A 24303-nucleotide genomic window follows, 5' to 3' on the forward strand; every position below is an offset into this window, starting at 1 on the left:
TATTACAGTCCAGTTTATTTAACAAACTTGATGACCTCGGGATCAGAGGAAAGTTACTTGAGTTGACTTTTTGGTTGATATCCTAAGTCTAAATATTGATAAGACGAAGTGTATTTGTTTAAGAGACCCCTTACTCTCTCCCTTCTTCTTCTTCTTCTTAATCGTGCCCCCACTGCCGAGAATCGTGACTCCAGAATTTCTAAGTAAGCTGCTTCCATCGGGCACATTCAGTCGCTTGATGAAGTGCGACGCTGGCAGGTATTTCCAGGTGTTCTGGAATTTGGTCTGACCTCCTATTGGGATTTCGGCCTATAGGAAGTTTACCGTCCAAGGTATGCACAACATACGGCGCCGGCACCGCATTTCAAAGGCATCAATTCTTTGCCTGTCAGTGGCCTTGATAGTCCACGTCTCTGCACCATACAGAAATATGGAGAAGACAATTGTTCATATTAGATATATTTTTGTTCGATTAGTGATGTTCCTGCCTCTCCAAATTTTACTCAGTTGTGTCATTGCTGTTTTGGCCACGCACAATCTTCTGGTTTCTGGCTCACAACCGCCTCTATTAATTATCACTGAACCTAGGTATTGAAACTGCTCCAATTTATCATACGTTTTTAAAAAGTCAGTACGTTGGATCATTGTAAATCGGTCAATCAACATGATCTTGGTCTTGTTTTTATTAATGGCAAGTCCCATATCCTGGTTGATTATTTCCAGTAGTTTAAGCAGGTCCGTCATTTCAGTTTCAGATGATGCAAAAAGTGTGGTATCATGGGCATAACGTAGATTAGATATTTTTACTCCACCTATCATGACACTACCCTCCCCGTTTTAGAGTGTTTTTTGCATAGTGTTTTCTCCATAAATGTGAAATAATATCGGAGATATCACACATTCCTGCCTAACGCCATTAAGTAATTTTAAATGACTTGATGTTATGTTGCTTATTGTTACGTTGCCATTTCCAGACTCATACAAACTACATATCACCATTATAAGATGGATCGGAACACCAGTTTTGATAAGTACTTCCCATAACGTAACGTTGCCGAAGGCCTTCTGATAATCCACAAAATATATATAAGTTGGGATTTTATATTCGTACCATTTTTCCATAATTATTCCCAGATTTTATATTTGCTTCCTAGTACCTTCTCACAAAACTCACCTGCTCCTGTGGTATTTGCTAGTCGAGATAATATCGTAATCGCGCATTGAGTATATGCAGCATGATTATTCTGCTATGCGACATCAATGCTAATGTCCTACAATTATTGCAATTACACTCTGAACCCTCCTTTTGAAGAGAAAAAATAGAGGAGTGCACCCTGTCGGATGGCCAGTTACATCTGTTCCATATTCAAGCTATTCCGTTCTCGCCTAACTCTCCCCCTTACATAATATAATACCAAATGAATTTTGCTCTAAAGGTATTTGCAATAGTCAGCCAATAAAGTATGTAGAATTTCTTAAATAACAAGGTGTTACATTGGATAGCTGTCTCAACTTTAAGGACAACATTAAACACTTATGCGATAGGCGTCGAGTACGGAAACTGGTTTTCGTATTTAAAAAGCTGAGCTTTCTAAACCAAATTGATGAAGCATACTCATATATATTTTCTATTATGTCAGTCACTCCTATCGTACTGCATCTTTTCATTTGGTGGTGCTTCTAAGAGTGCAATGAAGTCCAGTATCTCCAAAGCTATTTAACCCAACCTATGGAGTTTTAATCGCTAGGCAACCGTTTATAATAAAAGCCGTCCTACTAAAACACAGTAAATGACATATTTTATGATCCTGGAGTGCTGAGTAAATGTTGAAAACGCCTTACGGGATTTAAATGCAAATGCAATCCAAATCCACCTTCAGTATAAAATTCCTTGATTTCCTTATTCCCTACCTTTACAACAAAATTAAAAAGCTAATAGATATCTACCCACTTACTATAGCAATATGCAAAGGAAACACAAATACAAAAACTTAATTATGAAGAAGCTGAACAACTCCTACACATAATTCAATAGCAATCATACAGCCACACATGCTACACAGTATTGATATTAATAAAATTATATTTGTGATATTTTTAACATTATTTTTATATAATGTTTTGTTATTATTATTTTTTTTATCAATCATCAATAGATATTATAAAACAAAGTCCCTCGCGGCGTCTGTCTGTTCGCGATAAACAGAAAAACTGCTGCACCAATTATCAAACAAATTATCTCCACGCTATAGCGTGATTCTTAAGGAAGGTTGTAGTATATAATTTGTTAAGTTTTTTTATTTAAATGTGTGTTTAAATTTAAAGCGATATTTGTTGAAGTTGTCGGAAAAACATGAGCCGTCTGAGAGCTTTTAATGAAAACGCTTCCTTAAGTCTTTGAGGTATAACAAAATAATATATGGTGGAATTGTGTATTTTATATATATCGACAGAAAAATCCCCGGTGACATATGTTAAGACCTTAAGGATAACATACTATATCCATTTTACAACTTTAAAAATTTAGATTCCTAGAGCGGATATTGGAGAGCTATTTATATAAATACGGTATTAAGTCTTATCAAAATAAATTAGTTCATTTTCAAGCTTACATCACTATCTGTATATTACTTTTTAAATTACATATTTAAATCGGGCGTACCATTTGAAAGTTATCATAATATAAGTTAAAAATAATTCTCAAAATTAAATAGGCTATTTTATATTTCGTGTAAAGAGTCCGGGCGAATCCGGGGCTGGTACCAAGTAAATTTATAAATTTAGATTTGTAACAAATTTTTCATAATGGATAATGTAAATAAGCAAATTGAAAATCTTAATTAGTATGAAACATTAGAAACCAAAAGTGTCTTTATTTGCAATTGCCAAAGTAATCATGAATTACATTGATATTGAGGGATAATAGTTTTCAATGGCAAAAGTCTTTACGAGTAAGTATGTCGAACAATTAAGTTATAACTTATATGAATGATATTATAATATTTTTTACAAAAGACGATATTGTATTTAATTAGATATGTAAGGTGGACGCCTACTTTCTATGCTCTCCTGGTCAACTTGGTCAATAAGACTCTGATAATCTATATTTCCGATGTGAATTTTCTAAGTGACGTAACAAAATGTTTCCAGACTAGTAACTGACACAGCATCACTGGTGCAAAAAGTTACTCCTACAATTGCCAGCTTGCTTGAGCAACGCTTCGATTAAGAACAAAATCACCTCATGGCCGGTCTGACATATAAATTATATAGTTCCCAGTAGCCGATCTATTCTTCATCATGGTGGCGATCATGATGTGGCAGGACACACGAAGAATACCCGGGTTACATTAGGCCGGATTAATAAATTAATTGACTTTGGATAAATATAACGAATTCACGTTAGAACTTAATGAACATCTTTAGTTTAAAAGAGGCCTGAAGAAACCGTAACACCTTACGGTTTTTTTACATAACCCCAAACTATATCACCATATAGTTTTGGGGTTATGTGAAATTCAAAGAAGACACAATAATTCTAAAATCTGGCCATCTTTTTGTACTTCAGAGTAGGAGACCTTTCAGGGTTTCGGTTTTCGTCGTGAATAGAATCTTAGTAAATACCGTTAAAGAAAAGTTTGGTTATCAAAAGTAGCACATCTTATAGTTAGTCTGAACGCGACCACCCGTAACGTCAGAGGACGAAGACAAATACTCATAAACTTTCACCTTAAAGAAAATATATCATTAATTCTTTCTTCAAGAAGCAACTCCAAGTCAATGATGGTAGTATAAAAAATATGTTATTTTTAACAAAACATAGATTTCAGAGATGTTTCGGTGAAAATGACCACCAACTACCACAAATCACTCTGAATATTGACTGTTTTTTAACACACAAACATATTTAGGAAACGTGCCCGTAAATTATTGCAGGAATAATCATATTTTCATTTGATATTTCTTGGACCAACCCTACTATAAAAATGAAAACTAAAACAAAACAAAAATAGCCCAGAAGTAATGTATGGCTCTTTCGTCTTTTCACGAGGCATCGAATAAAAAACAATAGTAATAAATTTATTGCGAATTTATGGTAAATTATACAACGTAACTAAGTCAAATATATAGTTTTTTGTATAATTAATTGAATTCCTTAATTTAGGTTTCTGAAATCTTTTTGACAGACTGAGGGTAGTAAAACAAAAGAAAGCAGCATTTGTTGTATATTTTTTAAACCTACATCCTTATCAGTTACATGTGGATATGTCTAATTCGGATATTATGTTATCATGGATGTACCATAACAACATAATATATACACAAAAAAAGCATTATATGTATAAATATTTGTGTATTATACATAGATAGCTAACTCGTCTCTTTGAGTTTTAAAAATATTTTTCGTTTTGCAAAAACTAACCTCAAAAAGTGACCTAAGACTTTCGCGAATTTTATTCATTTCAATGAAACTAATCTTTTTCGGATATAATACGCCTGTATAGTATATCCGACAAAGACTTACCTAAAAAGCTTTCTTAATTGTAATTTATGAATTAAGTAAGTGTGACTTATATATTAAATTATTACTCAGATTTCAATAGATCTAAATTTAAATTTTATGATCTGTTTGATACTTCTTTAAAATTATGTAATGAGTTCGGGATTAATTTAAAAAAATATTTATAAAAAAATCTATTGAGTATTCCAAATAAGAAATTTCATTTTGTATTGATATTTTGAAGATATTATGTGAGTGTGTTTCCGTACATTTGCATTACATTGGATTTCATTATTGCGTATCGCTGTTTAATAATTCCTGGCACATTGACGATATAATCAGATTTTTAAAATATCCTATCATTTAACAACAAAGTATTTCAAACGTGATCAGAAACGTTTATTATCGAATTGGAATCTTTCTTGATAATATAAGAAAAAAAAAATAACTCTGAATAAATACCTCCATTTTATTAGTATTGAATACATGTCTGGTTATATATTTTTTTTGGGCTTAACCATAACACATTTTATTTTTTATGGATTTTTTTTTTTACATTGATCTAAAAAATTTATTTAATCAGCTCAGCAATATTCTTCTTAAGATATTCCTTTATTATAATACAGTATTAAGAAGAAATAATAAAGTAATAAATAATATAATACAGAAGTAAGGTTTAATTTATGCAGCTAACTTTTCTTTGACCCGCTCGTAATAAAATTTAACAATAGAATTAGGTAAAAGAGGTATTGTGCAAGCTGATGAGATTTGCACTTTTATAAGGAACCACTTGAATTAAATATACTAAATAGAATAATTTGCTGTTCTATTCAGGATACTTAAGATGACATTTTTATCTATCCCTCAGTTTAAAAATTTTGCTATTTATCTAAACCAGAATAAAAAATATAAAGTTAAACTTATATTAGGAATATCATGTTACCGTCGATGCCCTCAAATGCCTGAGGGCGGTGACGGAAGAGGCGGAACGCAGAGGAGAGGTAGTGTTGGCGGTGTCGCTGGACATCGCCAACGCCTTCAACAGCCTCCCACACAGTGCGATACAGGCGGCACTCGAATACTTCGGAGTGCCCCTGTATCTGAGGAGGCTGTTAGGCAGCTACCTCTCCCAGAGGAGGGTGGCAGTCGACAACCGGAGGGGGTCCATAGAGTGGTGGACAGTCGACAACGGCGTTCCACAGGGTTCGGTATTGGGACCTGTCCTTTGGAACGTCGGGTATGACTGGGTCCTGCGGAGTCGCCTCCTCCCCGGGATGGGTGTCATTTGCTATGCAGATGACACCCTCGTCTTATCCCGGGGACGGAGCTACAAGGAGGCGGCGCGGCTGGACGAGGTCAGAACTGACCTCGTGATCAGCCGCATAGAGAGGTTGGGGCTTCGGGTCAGAATCGACAAAACCGAAGCCCTCCTCTTCCGCGGGACTGGGCGGAAAGGACCCCCGCCGGGTGCCACCCTCCTCATAGGAGGAGGGAGGGTCAGGGTGAGCCCGACCATGAAATATCTGGGGCTCACCCTTGACGGAGGGTGGACCTTCGTGCCCCATTTCAGGGAGTTGGGGCCGAAGGTCATGAGGATGGCAGGTGCGCTGGGGAAATTCCTCCCGAACCTCGGAAGTCCCAGCGCAGCTTGCAGGCGGCTATACTCTGGGGTCTGTCGGAGTATAGCCACGTACGGTGCTCCCGTTTGGGCTGATCGCCCGATGAGCCGCGGGGTCAAGGCCCTTCTGCGCTCAGCGCAAAGGGCGCCCGCGGTGAGGGTGGTTAGGGGGTACCGTACGGTCTCTTGGGCCGCTGCGACGGCTCTTGCCGGCGATCCGCCTTGGGATCTTGTGGCGTCGGTTCTCGCCGAGGTGTTCTCTTACGTCTCGGGTAGGAGGGCTCTCGGAGAGAACCCTTCGTCTGAGGAGATTCGGGCGGTCCGCCGTAGGGGGAGTCGCGCCTTATGCGGGAGTGGGGGGAGGACCTGGCGGGCCAGCCGTACGGTAAACGTACAACGGCTGCGCTCCGTCCGGTCCTAGAGCGTTGGAGGAGGCGGAAACGCAAACCCCTCACTTTCCGTCTGACGCAGGTTTTCACCGGGCACGGCTGCTTCGGGGACTACTTGTGTCGGACGGCCAGGAGAGAGCCGGGAGTAGGCTGCCATGAGTGCGGCGCTGCGGTGGACTCGGCCCAGCACACCCTCGAGGTGTGCCCGAGATGGGCTGCGCAGCGCCAAGACCTTGTGGCGGCACTCGGCGGAGTGGGCTTGTCGCTTTCGAGTGTCGCGGAGAACATGCTCGAGAGTGACAGGTCCTGGATGGCGGTGTCCTCCTTCTGTGAGACGGTCATGTCCACGAAGGAGGCATCTGAGCGGGAACGGGAGGTTGCGGCTGATGCACCCTCCCTCCGCAGACGACGGACGGGGGTGCGCCGGAGGCGATATTTGCAACGCCTCCAATAGCGCCCCTGCACTCCGGGCTGGGGTCGGGCTGGTAACCCGGCTCCTGTGAAAGCCCGGCGTCGTCGGAGCGATCCTAATTGCCGGGATCGCCTCCTTTCTCCGAGGGAGTAAGTCCGGTCTTTGCCAGGACCGGCCAGTCGCTGGTGTGCCCTGTCGCTGACAGATCCGGGGTGCACCAACATAGCGGCCGATGGCTCTCGCAGTGGTTTTAGTGAGTAGGGACCTGCCCAGGTCGAGTCTCACACATCCTCTCAGGCCCCACCAAGGCCGGTGAGACGGCTCGTAAAAAGAGTTTCCCTGCGTCATCAAAAAAAAAAAAAAAAGGAATATCATGTTGTCCACATTAAGACTATTTTACTTAAAATATATTTTGCCTTGCTTGTCGTTACCTTAACGGAAATTTCTGTTTACCAAAATACCTAATATCCTTAAGTGAACCTATTTTACAATGCATGTAGCACAAGTTTGTCAAACCCGTTATATTATCAATACTCCATTTGAAACATTTTTATTTTTTCAACATATTTTTATTATCACACACTCAAATATAAGCTCACAATCAAAGAATACTTCCATTTCATTAATTATGTACGAACACATCTCACATATTAGAACCGAGGGAACAACCATTAAGCATAATATGCATTCGTATGGTTTTTCCATAAAAGAATTTCAGACTCATTTTTTCTGTTTTCCGCAATCTCTTTCCTTTGTATATCTCAGAATTACTTTTTTGATTAAACAAAAAATAACCTTAATACATGATAGCTATCCATCAATCATGAATTTAATAAAAAAGTCCCTCTTACCTACTTTACACAAAACTTTATTGAGAAAGATTTATATCTACCAAAAATTTGTATTCGTAAAAATCTGTGCTTATAGTCGGTGCTTCGAAATAGCATCCTATACTTTTGTTAATTCGTATCATTAAATAAAACTCATTTGGAGCAGCATTTGTTTGTACTAACTAATTTGTTGTATTTTAAGGAACCTATAGGGAAGCAAAGTCCACTTTAAAAGATTCTATTGTTCGATTCTCTTTGCTCAATAAATGTAATTAGTATGGTAATTGCAACTTTGTGTGAATTAAAGTTATTAAAATTATAATGACGGTATTATAAATGTAGCAGCAATAAAGTTTTTTAAATTCCTCTGTTATTTTGCTTTCATTGAGGATTTTTTAAATGGGATGATAAATGAAACAGAAAGTATCATGCGCGTTTATATGAAAGTTTATTTATTTTATAGAATTCATTTTAATTCAATACAAGTTCAAAGCTAAAAAAAATCAAAAATATTGATCAATAATTTCATATCTGGTAAATTTTTATTACCCTTCCATTTCCCTTTTAGATTTTTAAATGATGGTCCAAACAGGCTATGTAACTTAAAATAGGAACAATTTGACAATAAAACGTTACTTCACTAGACGGGACAGAACTGGAAACAATGAATTTAAAACTTTTTACATAGTGTTTCGAAAAATTCGGGAAAATAGGAGAATGTTGCTGAATATTCGTCATGCATCTAGTTTTGGAATAAAAATGAAAGCATGCTAAACTGTTTCCGAGTTTATAACATCGTTAATGAATTACCAACCGGCGACATAAAAATGTAATAAAAGGCTTGTCCAGTCTCGCGCTCGACGCTCCATTCACTATCAGGGCTTTGATTTTCGACGACATAGAATGGTCTGTTATTTAGGACTTTTTGATTGAACATTTTTTTTGTTCCCATAACTAGTTACATTTAAAAATTCATTGGAGAAAAAATTATAACGTTGTAGAAACTCGCAACATTAATAACTTAGTAGTGACAATGTAAACATTGTTAGGATTTTTTAATACTGAAATATAATGTATATTTGGGCTATAAGTTTAAATATCTGTGGAGTAAAGGTATAGGCGAGATATATAATATGTATATTAAAACAAAAATCATGGAAATTAGCAGTTGTTGATTTTATTGATCTTTCTTAAAAGTACACATGCATTTTATGATAAATTTAAAAGATACATCTGCTTAAATAGAAAAATAATAAGTAAAAATATAAACAATAAATGAAAAAAAAAGAATTGGCATACTAATTAAAATTTTATTATTTAGATCTCCGACCCCGTATAGCCAAACACGCTACGCTTTAGCGGTGTAAAATTAAAAATAAGAGAAAAGATTAATAAAAGTAAAGTAAAGTGGTCTAAAAGAAATAAAATAATTAAAATTCACCTTTGATTTTACCATTTACTATTTATTAATAAAGATAATATGTTATTAAGGCTAGTATTACGAGACTAAAAGGAATGGTGACAGAAAATGTGAAATAAATTATATCTAAACGCGAAATACTTACTAATATCATGATTGAGAAAGTAGCTCTGTAGGTCGATCTGTCTGTCTGTTACGTATTCACGCCTACACCACTAAACCGACTTTGATGAATTTGTGTATAGAGATAGATGAAACCCTGAAGGAGAATATATGGTAACTTTGGGTTCAGTAGCCCTAGTGTTATATTTTAAACTTTTATCACGATCCCAAAATTACATAGGAAGAAGCATGAAGTGCAATTAGGGTTCAGTGGCGGTAATGGCTGAGAAAATCTCTGATGTTCACACGGACGGAGTTGCGGGAAAAAGCTAGTATGACATAAACGAAATTAAAAAACATTTAAAAAAACGAGCATTCACTTAAATTTCCTAAAACAAAAAAATATATATTATTACTTATTTCTTTTACAATCCACTTATAACCTCATTTAATTTATATGATATAAAAGTTTGTTTTTTAAAGGTTTTAATTTGTTTTTGACTTATTAGTCATCGGTGGACATGTGTCTCATTCTTCTCATACCAAACAACGCAGTACTGTCGCAACGTTGTTTGCGGTTTAATTAGAAATAATCTCGCCAATATGAGGACCTTCTAATGATTTTATCCTGCTTACAGCCACTTGCGCTACACCAGAAAGGAAATTAAAAAAAAAATAGTATATAACGGTATAGTCGGTGGTACAACCCTACATTTTGTGCATTGTGCAAGTCCAACTAAAATAATTGAGCGTATTATTCATTCTGCAGTGCTGTGATTATATTTATCTCGAAATTGGACACTCCTGGGTTGAATAAGGTCACCACCGTCTTTATGGACGGATGATATGTTAGTTTCGTATATTTTTGCTCGCTGGAAGCCGAGCCATATGTTTTTTTAGCCCGCATTTAATTCTCAGGAAGTCCTTTTATGTGATAGCTATATTGCAGGCAGGCTTAAAAAAACTAAGTCCAGCATATCGGAATTTGAGTGACGTTACTTCACTTTTGGTTTATTTGCAATGAATCTATATTTCCATACACATATTTTAAAAATGCCTTAAAAATAACTAAACCGATGTATGGGGTTTTCCAATAGGGACGCTTGAACTTTGACAGCTGATTGCGGCCATGTTGTTTGAGTGACAGCTGTCAAATGCAGTGTGTTATATTCATTCCGTCCTCCCAAACCACCATGGCAGGTTACAGTGTCGAGCAGCACGTGCAAATCATAAAATTGTTTTATGAAAATGGGTCTTCAGTTCGAGCAACGTTCCGCGCACTTCGCCCGTTTTACGGTCGCGATGATCGTCCTGCCGGGTCGACTATCCGTCGATTGGTGGACAAATTCGAGTCAACCGGGTCAGTTAACAATCAGCCGGTTCCCGTGCGTCAACGTAACGCGAGATCTGCCGAGAATATCGCCGCTGTGCGCGACAGTGTCCTCGAAAACCCGCGGCAGTCAATTCCGCGTCGCGCACAGGAACTCGGCCTTTCGCAGACGACAACTTGGCGAATTTTGCGTTGTGACTTGAGCCTGCACCCGTACAAGATCCAGCTGACCCAAGAGCTCAAGGTTAATGACCATAGACAGCGCCGTGTGTTCGCTGACTGGGCATTAGAGCAGTTGGAAGTTGACGCCGATTTTGGCAAAAAAATCATCTTCAGCGACGAGGCGCATTTTTGGATGAATGGCTATGTCAACAAGCAAAATTGCCGTATTTGGGACTAGACCAATCCACACGAGGTTCACCAAGTGGCAATGCACCCGCAGAAAGTGACTGTTTGGTGCGGATTTTGGGCCGGAGGCGTGATTGGTCCGTATTTTTTCGAAAACGATAATGGTGTGGCCGTCACCGTCAATGGTGAGCGATACCGGTCGATGATAACCAACTTCTTTTGGCCTGAAATCGAGAATATGGATCTGGACAACATGTGGTTTCAACAGGACGGCGCTACGTGCCACACAGCACACGCTACGATGGAAGTTCTGCACGAGCAATTTCTGGACATGGTCATCTCGCGCGGAGGCGACGTGAACTGGCCACCGAGATCGTGCGATTTGACCCCGCTGGACTTTTTCTTGTGGGGTTTTCTTAAGTCGCAGGTCTATGCCAACAAGCCGCAAACCACCGATGCCCTCAAAGTCAACATACGCCACGCCATCGATCAAATACAGCCCGATTTGTGCGCCAGAGTCATCGAAAATTGGACCTTTCGTGTGCGCGCCACCAACCGAAGCCGTGGCGGTCATTTGAATGATGTCATATTCCATACATAATGGGGTCGATAGACCCTATATATAGGGTTTTCCATTAAGGGCGCTTAATCTTTGAAATGCAAAAAAAAAATACATGTAGGAAAGATATTTGCGAAATTTTTTTTTTATTTGGAAGGTCTATCGACCCCATTATGTGTCTTGTAACTTGTTTCCTAATGCATTATTTATATGTTTAATAATCGTTGTGTATTCTTGTTTGCTCTTTTTAGGATTATAATTATTTTGTATAAACTTCATATTATACGGTGTTATGTTTTGTTTTTATAACAATATCAGTTAATGGTTTTCTTCTATTCGATACAGATGATATGCGTGTATAAATGACATTACAAGAAAGAACAATATAACTGCGAAGATAAAAATGACTAAAGCGTGACAGTTATTAAACGTATAAACAATTAGTTTTTATAAGGTTATTGTATTAGAGCCAATTGAGAAACGTCACTGTCTTTTTTTACAATTATTATCCGTTTGCCTGCAATTGCAAGCATCAATTTGCTTATTCTTATTACAATTAAATTAAAATAAAATAGTAAGTAAAAATCGGCGTCAACTTCCAACTGCTCTAATGCCCAGTCAGCGAACACACGGCGCTGTCTATGGTCATTAAACTTGAGCTCTTGGGTCAGCTGGATCTTGTACGGGTGCAGGCTCAAGTCACAACGCAAAATTCGCCAAGTTGTCGTCTGCGAAAGGCCGAGTTCCTGTGCGCGACGCGGAATTGACTGCCGCGGGTTTTCGAGGACACTGTCGCGCACAGCGGCGATATTCTCGGCAGATCTCGCGTTACGTTGACGCACGGGAACCGGCTGATTGTTAACTGACCCGGTTGACTCGAATTTGTCCACCAATCGACGGATAGTCGACTCGGCAGGACGATCATCGCGACCGTAAAACGGGCGAAGTGCGCGGAACGTTGCTCGAACTGAAGACCCATTTTCATAAAACAATTTTATGATTTGCACGTGCTGCTCGACACTGTAACCTGCCATGGTGGTTTGGGAGGACGGAATGAATATAACACACTGCATTTGACAGCTGTCACTCAAACAACATGGCCGCAATCAGCTGTCAAAGTTCAAGCGTCCCTATTGGAAAACCCCATATTAGTACAAATATTTTATTATAATAACTATATATATTTAATAATAATTATACTTAATTATCAGATAATTTAAACGCCGTCATTATTGCCATTATTTTCATTTTCGAAATTTGTGACTATAACATAAATATTAATAATAATGTTTTTAGTACTTTTAAAATTATTTAAAGCAACGCGGAAAAATGCTTTAGTTCTACTGTAAAAATGCATTTGCAATGGAATTTGTGCTTTATATTTTAAATAAACTTTGTTGTCTGTATTAATATATGGATTTTTCTCGAATTGAATATCGATTTGCTTTCTCAAATAAAGAAAATTTTACTATAACATAATGTTCAGTTCCTCCATAAGGTGAAGCACCTACAATAAAGTTTTCTCAGATTAGTTTTCAACCAAACTTTGTTATTTAATTTATTCAGCTATACTTTTTTTAATACTTCTTTTTCGAGAAAAAATATAAAGTATTGTTATACTTCATACAGACACCTATTTTTTGCATGTTCCTTGTTTATCAATTTTACTTATTTTATTATTTAGTAGGTATACGATATTACAATTATAAACTTATTAGTAAAATTCACTGTAATTTCTTCATTGACTCGACTCAATATTCGAGCATAAGGTGGATTATGAAATTTATCAAATATAGGTAACTTATTTAATTTGCAGCTTTTACTCCTCTTACTTGAGCACACTTAAATTTAGGATTATTTGCAAAGTACGTAGTCATCACAATTACGTAAGTTTTAGACAGATTATCCGACTGTGACAAAGGCGCTTTCAGTCGCTGTGGTTGGTCTTTTTTCACAAAAACTACTTCACTGCTATGAGTTAATAACTGTCAAAGAACACTAATAACGTACGTACTGTTATGAGCCTCGAGGTAGAAGGATTTAAAAAAAAAAGATTTAGTGTGAAAAGTAGACACGACCGTTTTTTATGGATGATGGACTGAGACTGAAATGTATGATGGATAGGTGAGCGGGGGCAAGGAGAAAAGGTGCTGATGAGGCAGGAATAAGGTATAGAGTCAGCAGAAAAGGGTGCATTGGGAATATGTAACAGCTCCCCGGGGAAGACTAAACATCAGGGTTGAAATACGATGTTTAGGGAAAAGAGAAGGAGAGTTATATATTTCTTCTTAAAGACGGAGCTGGGATATCTTTGGATTCAGAACGACAATCTTTGTTTCTGGTAAAAGAGATTATTTCAGGGATAAGTATTTTTGCTTGTGTGGCTGATGAGTCTACTGGAACGGGTATGGAAGGACTTGGAAAATTGAAAGGAGAACGGCCACTCGATTTAATATAAAGATAAAGTGTTAAAATACAAAATAAAAGAATGATATAAATTATAATTATTAACAAAATATTGAATTATAGGATGTTTAAATTAAAATCGGATTTTACGGAGGTTACATTAATTACAAAATTATTAGATTTTGGGTATCAATTTAGTAGACTTACAATATGCCACACAATTGATAGGAACGCTTACAATACTTGTTCCCATAATATTTTATTCAATTATATTTTTATCTTGACATTCTAGATAAAGTTTATTAGTTTGCGACTGCACAAAAATCAAATTATTATTTGAGAGCGGTTTCCACAGATCAATATTTCCGTAAAGAAATTGTGTTTTACACTGTTTTGGTAGGGAATTAACGACTTTGGACATCATTTCACTTTCGCAATTGGGATTTGCACTTGTAGGGAACACAGTCATCACGTCACAGATGAATTCACGGTGATTTATCGCTTTGCATTCCTTGAGTGATTCTAAGTTGCACTATTCTAACTTATCCTTGGTCATTGCTATATATTTCGTATTAGGTATTATAAAACTTAAAGAATTTGGGTTTATAACAAACTACATTAGAAATATTCATTAATACAGGAATTTGGCTCATCGTTAAGCTTACAGGTAATTTATAATCTACGCGTGAGTACCTGTAGTTATCAACAAGTTCCTGCTACAATTGCGATGGACGCAGAATTGATAGATGAAGAATATTTTTGCTAGTGAGAATAATTGCATTTGTTATGTGTTGTATTTGGAATTATAAGGTAAGTATCGATGCTTCTAAGCTATTGAGAATAGAATGAATATTATTTTCTATATCGTAAATGTTTGAAAGAGTAGTAATATTATTTAGAGAAATAGAGAATTTGTTGATAGCTTCATTGATTACAATTTGATTAAGCTGAATTTTATGTAGAGTATCCTTAAATTCACTTAAAGAAGAAGTAGTAATTAATGTATTTTCCTTAATTAAAGATGCTATTCTCTTTTCGTTGTCTTGGATGTTTCGAAAGGCACTATCATATTAAATAACATCGTTTTCATCTAAAGTCCCAAAAATTGTTTTTGCCAAGGTTCCGATGCCTCCTACCCAGTTTCGTTTAACTCTTTTACTACTTATTAAATGGGTTATAGAAGAATACTCGGAAACTATATCATTGTATCTAATTGTAAGCGGTTCTAAAACATTGTTACATTCCAAATTATTATTTGAAGTTTCGCTTAGAAATTGTTTACACAAGTGACGAGTTGTATTTAAAATGGAATTAATGTTTTTAATATGTGGTTCAATGTGAGAAATGTCTATCGGGGTTACAATGTCTAAATGACCTATGTTAATTTTAAGTTCGCCGATTTGATCAAAATATATTTCAGGACTCGAGTTGATTTCGTGAACATACTCTTGACAATAACCTTGGGCCAGAATGCTGTAATAAGAGATACATTAAAATTGTTTATTCATAATAATAGTTATTGAATATAACTTAGTCTATACTTAAATAAAATAAAAAAGGAATATTTTAAGTAGAAGATGATATTTGAACATCAACGTGTTTGACTTCATCGTAATGATGTTTTACATGTCGTCTATTTATTAATAATGATAAAGTGCGACTCCCGTGTATTTAGACCACTTCGTATGAGCCTTTCCACAAAGGTGATAAGGCTTTTCGCAGCCTGAGATGTTTCTTTTACATGACGTAATCGCCCACTTTGAAAGTAGCAGGGCGACTATGAGAATCGTAATAACTTTTGAACCTTAGTTTAGATTTGTGTATAAATTCAAAGGCTTTTTCACGAGAGTGTTTCATTCTATGTTGAAGCATTTTTACATATTCGGGATAAGTTACCGTGGAGTTGTCGTCATATAAAGAGTCTGGAATTCGAGGTTTATGTCCAAATAATAATTCATAAGGAGAATAATGTGTTGTGGAATGAATTGAGGTATTGTATGCCTCGCGTATTGTAACATCGCGGTGTATACATAACGAGGCCAATTGTCTTGATTTTCGTTGACGTATATTTTTGGATATTCTTTTAGCGTAGGGTGTGACGTTTCTAAGGCGCCTTGCGTTTGTGGATGATACGGCGACGACCACAAGTGTTTAATTTTAAGGAATTCACAAGTCTTCTTAAATAGTTCCGCTATGAAATTAGTTCCTTGATCCGCGAGGATATGTTTAGGAATACCAAACATAGATATGAAGTGTACGAGGCATTCGCTGGATTCTTCTGCAGTATTACAACGGATAGGATATGCTAAGGAATATTTAGTAAAGTTGTCTTGCATTGTAACAATAAATTTGAGTCGAGCAGTTCCAGATTCGGTTAATGGACCTACGATGTCAATTGAGAGTTTTTCGAAAGGAGTTGTTGAGATTGATGTTATTATCATGGGCGCTCGGTTTATGCGCCGTAAGGCTTTATTAGCTTGGCACGACTGATATTTACGGATATAATTTTCAACATCATTTCTCATATTTTTCAGTAGTGTTGTAATTAATTTCGTTTTTATTAGGAGTTCAAGAGGCATAAGCTATTGGTTGTTCTTTATTCAGATCTCTTTGAGAAAGGATTGCGCTGATAGCATAATTGGAAGCATCACATGTAAGTTTAAATTGTTTTGTAAAATCTGGGTATATAAGAAGAGGAGGTGAAATAAGACGAGATTTTAGGTTTTCAAAAACTAGTTGGTGTTCATTGTGCCAAATAAAGGGAATATCTTTCTTTAGAAGAGTTGTTAATGGTTTTGGTGTTTGTGAAAAATCGGGAATAAATTTTCTATAATACGACATGAGGCCTAGGAAAGATTTGACATCTTTAGGACATTTTGGAAAACTCGAAACAGCTTTGATTTATTCAGGGTCAGGTTTCACACCTATATCCGTAATAAGATGACCAAGATAAGAAACTTCTTTTCTAACAAACACGCATTTGTCAGGCTGTAGTTTCAGATTGTGTTTTCTCAGACGATTAAATATTAACTCAGATTTTAATATATGAATTGAGGTCATAAGAATATATTACTATGTCATCTAAATAAACAAAACATCTGGTACCTAGGAGTCCTGTGAGCACAGTGTTTATTAGTCTTTGGAATGTAGAGGGTGCGTTTTTTAAACCAAAGACATCCGTTGAAATTCGAAATGTACTTAAGGAACATTAAATACTGTTTTAGCTGCGTCTTTTGATGTCATTTTAATCTGATGAAATCCAGATGCTAGGTCGAGTGATAAGAAATATTTGGATTTAACCAGCTAATCTAATATTTCCTTAATGTTAGGTATTGGGTATGAATCACCAACTGTAATTTAGTTGAGGCGTCTTTAATCGATTACAACTCTCCACTTCCGTTGTCCAGAAGCATCTAGCTTCTTTGGAACGACCCAAATGGGAGCAGACCACGGGGACATAGAAGGTTTTATGATTCCGTCTTTTAACATTTTGTTAACTTGGTTTTTTTGTGGCATTCAGTAAAACGGTAGGACTTAACATGTATTGGCTCATCGTTCGTTGTATTGATTTCGTGTTCCAGAGTACTGGTAAAAGATAGGGGATCTCCAGGAAAATAAAAGATATCTCAGTAATTCGAGCAAATGTCGTGGAGAGCATTGGCTTCTTCGTTATATAAATGTGAGGTTCTTAATTGATTTAGAACTTCTTGACTGCGCGAAAGTGAGTCATAGGATTGTACGATCTTAATAGCATATTCAGGGGATTTATTTTCTGTAATAGTGTCGGAGTCGGTTGAAATTAGGGTAAGAAATAGATTGGAGCAAAGTGATTTAGGAAATTCGGATACACTGACAACGGATATATAACCCTTTTGTTACCTTTTACTTTCACTAAACAGTTAGCTATAAGGATGTCTTTGAATTGGTTTGGTCTAATATGAGCCCTTCTTTCACTTCAGGGTTTGAAACAGAGCATTCTATGATAATTTCACATCTAGCAGGAATAATATAGATTGGTTCATTAAAATACATCGGTTTTTGAGTTCCGTTTATTTGAAGTTTATTTGTTGTATAATTAATGTTGGAACCGAATGAATTGAGCATATCTGTTCGAATGATCCCATCATAAGGTAAATGTATTTCATTTATAACACGAAATTTAAGACTCACACATTTTTTTAAAAAATCGGATAAAAATAATTTTAAGGGAAAATGGCCACAAGTTTTTGTAGAGCTTCTATCGGGTTCAATCCCTTTGAAATCTATTTGTTCTTTTGTTAATTTTACATGTTTGTGAATACAAAAGGATTTAATTAAACTAATTACTGAGCCAGAATCTATTAGCAAAGTTAAAGGAATTTCAGAAAATGATGAATTGATAATGACATGAGGAAGTAGTACTTTGGTCGGATCTGTTGTGATTGCAAAGATTTTTGTTTCATTATGAGAAACGGATACAGCGGACTTTGGCAGACGAACACTTTGCTGTCGCTGCACGGATACAGTGGACACTGGCGAATCATGTAACGATGCCATCGGTGAGATAATCTTCCGATTGGCATGTAGCGGAATTGGTTTAGATTTTGGGGTGCCGATTTTTGGCTTGTGCAGTCCCGTTCGACACAGGGACGAGACTCTTACTCTGTTTTTGGTAAAATGTCAACAGTATCGTAACCCTTTTCATCGTTAAGGTCTCCAATAGATTGTTCAACATTAGTTTCTTCGGTCATAAAATTTATTTTGGGCATAGTTTGAACGGGAATTCTTAAATTTGATGGAGGTTTCTGAACCGTTGGTTATTGAATACGCGTTTACGGCATTGTTCCAGGGTATGCCCGGGAGTTTTTCTGGCGATTAAAATTTTAAGTGGTTTGGTTTAGGTTCGGAACATATTGTTGATTTGGAATTTTACGATTGTTTTGAAAATTTGATTTAAAGTTATAAAATTTATTTACACGGATGTTATCGTTTGTACTGTAATTATTTTTTTTTATTAAGAGATTGTTGAATCTTCTCTTCACTGATTGCTGCATTTATTGCGTCATTTAAAGTTTTGACTGATTTTCATAGCACTATATTTGAAATACGGCGGTGTTAATCCCATTTCAAAATGATGAAGGGCTAATTCTTCTATTGCTGCTGTACGACTTATCATTTCACGGCTTTTATTCCCGTGTGAGATTGAAATTTCTGTGTGCAACGATGAAAGGCAAGTTTCTACTCTTAAGGCATATTGACTAACTAATTTAATTTTTGTTTGCATTCTTGTAACTCGTTTAATAGGTGAGCATAATGTTTACGGACACTAAACTGCGTTTTAAGAAATTCTTTTAGTTCTTACCAGTTGGTAAATTCTTTAATGGAACACGCGGTTTCGGCTTTTCCTTGTAATTGACATAGTATATATTTGAAAAGAATATCTTTTTGGGTTTCGGATGCTAATTCATAAGCGTTATTACAATGAATTATAAATGAGTTTAATGTATCTCTTCGGCCATCATAGGGCTTAACGAATTTGAATAATATTGAGAGCTCTTATTCCGGTTTAGTTACTGGTGTTTTCATTTTGGACGTGAACCTGGTTGATGGTCCTAAAGGATTTTCTCTATCGTCCTTGGTGTCGGTTACGGCTATTTCTGGTCTTTCATTTTTTGGACTTTGTGATCTACTTTCAGCCATTTTTAATCACCTCAAACACAGAAAAATATTTTACAATACAACAAAAAAAATAATAAAATAGTCCAATAGAATATAAAATACAAACAAACAGTATAATGTACAATATAAACACAATACAAACAGACATATCACTATTGTAAAATTTTAAAAAATAATAGAGTATAATATTAATGCAATGACCAAGAGATAAGGCTTTTACTTACAGAGCAATAACAGGCAGGATCATGTTTCTTGAATTCTTCTCGCAACAAAGATCGGACCTGTTTCTCTGGGCGTTGATGTTGAAGAATTTAATATATTTTATAACGCAAATATTGAATTTTTTATTCACTGTTTTGTAATTTAAATTGCCAGGATACGGAAATAGTATATAAGGCTTTTATTTACAGAGCAATAACAGCAGGATCATGTTTCTTGAATTATTCTCGCAACAAAGATCGGACCTTTTTCTCGTGGCGTTGATGTTGAAGAATTTAATATTTTTTATAAGGCAAATATTGAATTTTTTATTCACTGTTTTGTAATTTAAATTGCCAGAATAGGGGAATAGTATATATATATATATTTATATATATATATATATATATATATATATATATATATATATGATGGTTATTTTCAAAATTGTCACTTTTTCACTGAATTTAACAGTTTAAACAAAGAAGAGACATTTCCAGGGACTCTTTGAATCCCTTTACGCTGCCACCAAATGTTATAAGTCTCAGGATCGAAGGGTTTTTAAAAAAAATATTTAGTGTGAAAAGTAGACACGAGCGTTTTTTAAGGATTGAGACTGAAATGTGTGATGGATAGCTGAGCGGGGGCAAGGAGAAAAGCTGCTGATGAGGCAGGAATAAGGTATAACGTCAGCGGAAAAGGGTGCATTGGGAATATGTAACAGTACGTAAGGTATGATCGCACGGTGACGTCACATTTTGATCCGCCAATAGTGTAGCGTTTTGAAAATTTCTGAGGGAATTAGAAAATATCTACTTTTCAACAATAAGATTCAAAAATAAATTCACGACTATTTGTAAAATTATTTATGTCAGTATATTTCTTTTGCAATGAAGATAACTCATGATTTTTTTATGTTAATTTTTAAATCAAATGTATTTCCCTTATTACTGAATTTCAATAAGGGATTCAATATATTATAAAAATTATGTATTTCATTTTTACTTTGTTTCTAGCATTTACTTTATTCATTTTAAATTTATTTTATTAATTTTAAATTTATCACTATTTTCGATGTTGGTGCACGTCACGTGAAACGATGAGATGTGTTATTTCGGTGTTTGTTTTCATTTTCATATTGTTATGCACCTTTTTTCGAGTTATGCCGAATGAAATTATGATTAGTTCTGAACAAAATATTCACTAAGAATATTTAAACATATAACAATAAATTAAAATAGTATTTGCATTGCAAAAATTATGCCAGATTGTAGATTTGTTTCAAGGGTAGCATTAGGATAACTCCAATTTCTTTTACAGCTAAATCTAGAACTAAGTTATTCAATATGTTTATAGAACAGTTAATAAATATTTTATAGTTAAGGGTTAATTCATTAACATAATAAGATCTAAGACTTTCGCGAGTATTCATTAAAATGAAACTAATAGTTTTCGGATTACTACTTCATTATTTTAAAAACGTAATCACGATTGCTGCAAAGTAACCTAAACGTCGAGAATATGTAGTTTTTCAAATAATAAAATACACGTAGTTATCCGATAAATATTAGTTTCATTTTAATACATTAACTTCATTTTATATTAATATTTAAAATAAATGCGTTATGAAATAAATTACATATGGTTATTATTATGGACGTTACAAGCAATTTGGACATCTCTAGAGTATTGTTTGGTAGAATAAATAATATTAACTACTCTATCTCTCTGCAACTACTCTCTCGTATTGTCGTCTTTACTTTATTTTATTTTTTTATACAATCAGGAGTCACATCAGATCTAAACTCAATATTCAAAATATGTATGTATACATAATTTATTAAACCAACCTCTTTTAGGGCTAACTTATACAAAAACCATTTTGTAATTAAAAAAAAAATAAGAAAGGCTTATTTTCAGACCAGCATGTATAATTTGCTCCGCTAAACAGCCGACATTTGATTACAAGTTAATGGTTTCTACGAATTTAATCTTCGTCTTTAAAAAATAATTTTAAGAGAATCATAATTTACATCCTAATCTTTACCCACTAATAAACAGATAAAATATTTGATAACAAAAATAGAGTTTTCAGTTTCTAAATTCTATCATGTCGAAGAAAAATTTTCATGAAATAAGAAGCTGCTATCGTAAAAGCTACAACGTTCTGGAGGTAAACAGATAAGTGGAATTGTAGATTTGAAATGCACCTATGCCCCAATTTGAACCAGACAATCCTTTGAAAGAATTTTCGAACGAAAGGCATTTCGCATCCATTTCAGTGGCATTTTCAGCTTATAGAGCTATTGTTTTAACTTTTAAGTCCTTGTTATAAGTCAAAAACTTTTATACCGCATTGAAGAACATTATCATAAATTTCACAGTAAGAAATGTACATGCAATAATTTTTAAGTTTGAGTTTATTAGTCGCAACAACAACAACAACGGGCCTAAAAATGGTTATAAAACAAGACTTGTAATCAATGTATGTCTTATTCACTGATATTTTCTCGATTAAACCATCCACGGTACCGCGGCTTATGTTGGTGAGACTTGTTATGTATATATTTCTCTAAACCGTTTTGCAAAATCGTAGCTCAACAAAAAACCCTTCAGAAAATATTTAGAAAATGTCAGACCATATTACTTATTACGCCATATCATATCCAATTTTATAACATAAATAACATGTGACTCGACATTCAATTCAAATTATTAGTACTTAATAACTTTTCTCCAAAAAAAAAAAAAACAATAAATTTAAATAAATTTCATTCCATTTTCTGTAAGAAATAGAAATTTGTCCCCAATCTTATTTAACGTTATCTAGCACTTATGGTGATATATAAACGAAAATATTTATGGATTGGGATTACATGTTTTGAAATATTTAAAAACAGATATAAATAATATCTCAATCTGCTTTCTTACTTTTATTAGTAATTTCATAAACAACCTAATTTCAACTACAAATAAAAATTATTTTGCGAACCCGTGGTTTGTAAGAACTATAGCACTACCTACGCGTTAGGAACACAACAAGTATATTTAAAAATTCTATCAAAGCCTGTATTCAGTCTGGCCGATGTTATTTGCCTTTTTTTTAAAGAGACGGCATCTATCTATCATGAATGAACTGTGGGTTTACACAAAAGAGCAATGCGATAACAACTCTCGGCAGCGCAACGGTCAGATTAGAAATAAAAAGATAATATTCCTTATTCAGGTAATTTTGCTTTTAGTAAAAGAAAAAAATTCTTGTCTATTCTCACCATGATTTTGTAACGAAAGTTTTTCTATATTTCTTTGATAGTACAAAGAGTAAAAATAATATGGTAAAATTAAATCAGAAATAGGTTGGTTACAGAATAAGTCCCCTTAAAGGTCATTAATAAATTATTTGTTCTTTATCCGTCATCTCTAGGTTATATGAAGTATATATATGACAGTTGATTTTTATAGGCAACAATAAATAGATATTTGTTAAATCAAAATATTTATTATTATTGCCGGTTACTTGAATAAAAGCTGACAATAGTTTGAAATATAAAATGCTTTGAAAAATAAAAACAAATATTGCCTACTGTTCTGGATCTCTCAATATAATATTTAAGGAAACATCTATGTGACCGAACTCCAAAGGTGTAAAATATATAAATATAATAATAAATATTTTTACTATGTTTTTCCCCGCATAAGTCATAATATATGATTTGATGAAATAGGATACAAAAATAATTCAGTTTTTATTTAAATCAAGGTTTCGTCCGTGCCGTGGAAGGTTTTAACTGAACTAAAGAATTGAGTACAGAGATACCTGAATATTGTGTGCTTAAAAAAATACATCTACCGTCTGTTTTATGTACTTTAAAAAACAACTGTTATTAAACAACAACTTCGCACGGGAACTGCACGAAATTTAGACTTAAGGTATATTGTATTTTTTAATGACAATCATAAGACGTATTGTTTGTTCCTAATTGTCGACTGCTGGATAAAAAACTGAACTACATTCACCCTAAACTAAACTCCCTTCTTAAATATAAAATGTGATGACAAAAAATTCGATTTCAGCAACAAGATATTTCTTCTTTTGATCAGAATTTATGAAAGCATATAAATTTCGGTAATTCTTTTTTGTCATTTGTATTCAATACATATAATTAAAAATGAATAAACGTTGTGTTGATGCATTGATTATGTAAAACTTAAATTTTCTGTTGTAAAAATTTGCTAATATCTAAAAATCTGAACAGTGCCATCTAGAAACTCATTTGTTTTTAACGTATCTTAGTAAAGAAGGACAAGAAAATTTGCTCGTAATAGTTTCTAAACAATTTGATAGATGTCGCATTTGTCAAAATTTAGATCTATTTTAGCTTGATGTTAACTAAAGGAAAATGGAGTTGCCATATATATATATTTTTGACTTTAAATATTTTAAATTTCTGGCATAATTATACAATATACGAACTTCTAACCTCAAAAATAGTTATAAGTTAGTAATTTTAGAAGACCATCTGAATATTACT

General features: G+C 34.8%; 1 protein-coding gene across 2 annotated transcripts in view; it reads left to right on the forward strand.

Moving 5' to 3' along the window:
• The window catches only part of LOC116777707 (glycerol kinase), a 160495-nt gene that overhangs the window by 124508 nt on the left and 11684 nt on the right, over positions 1–24303 (forward strand). The window lies entirely within an intron of this gene.

Source organism: Danaus plexippus, chromosome Z, assembly GCF_018135715.1.
Source record: "Danaus plexippus chromosome Z, MEX_DaPlex, whole genome shotgun sequence".
Lineage (NCBI taxonomy): Eukaryota > Metazoa > Arthropoda > Insecta > Lepidoptera > Nymphalidae > Danaus > Danaus plexippus.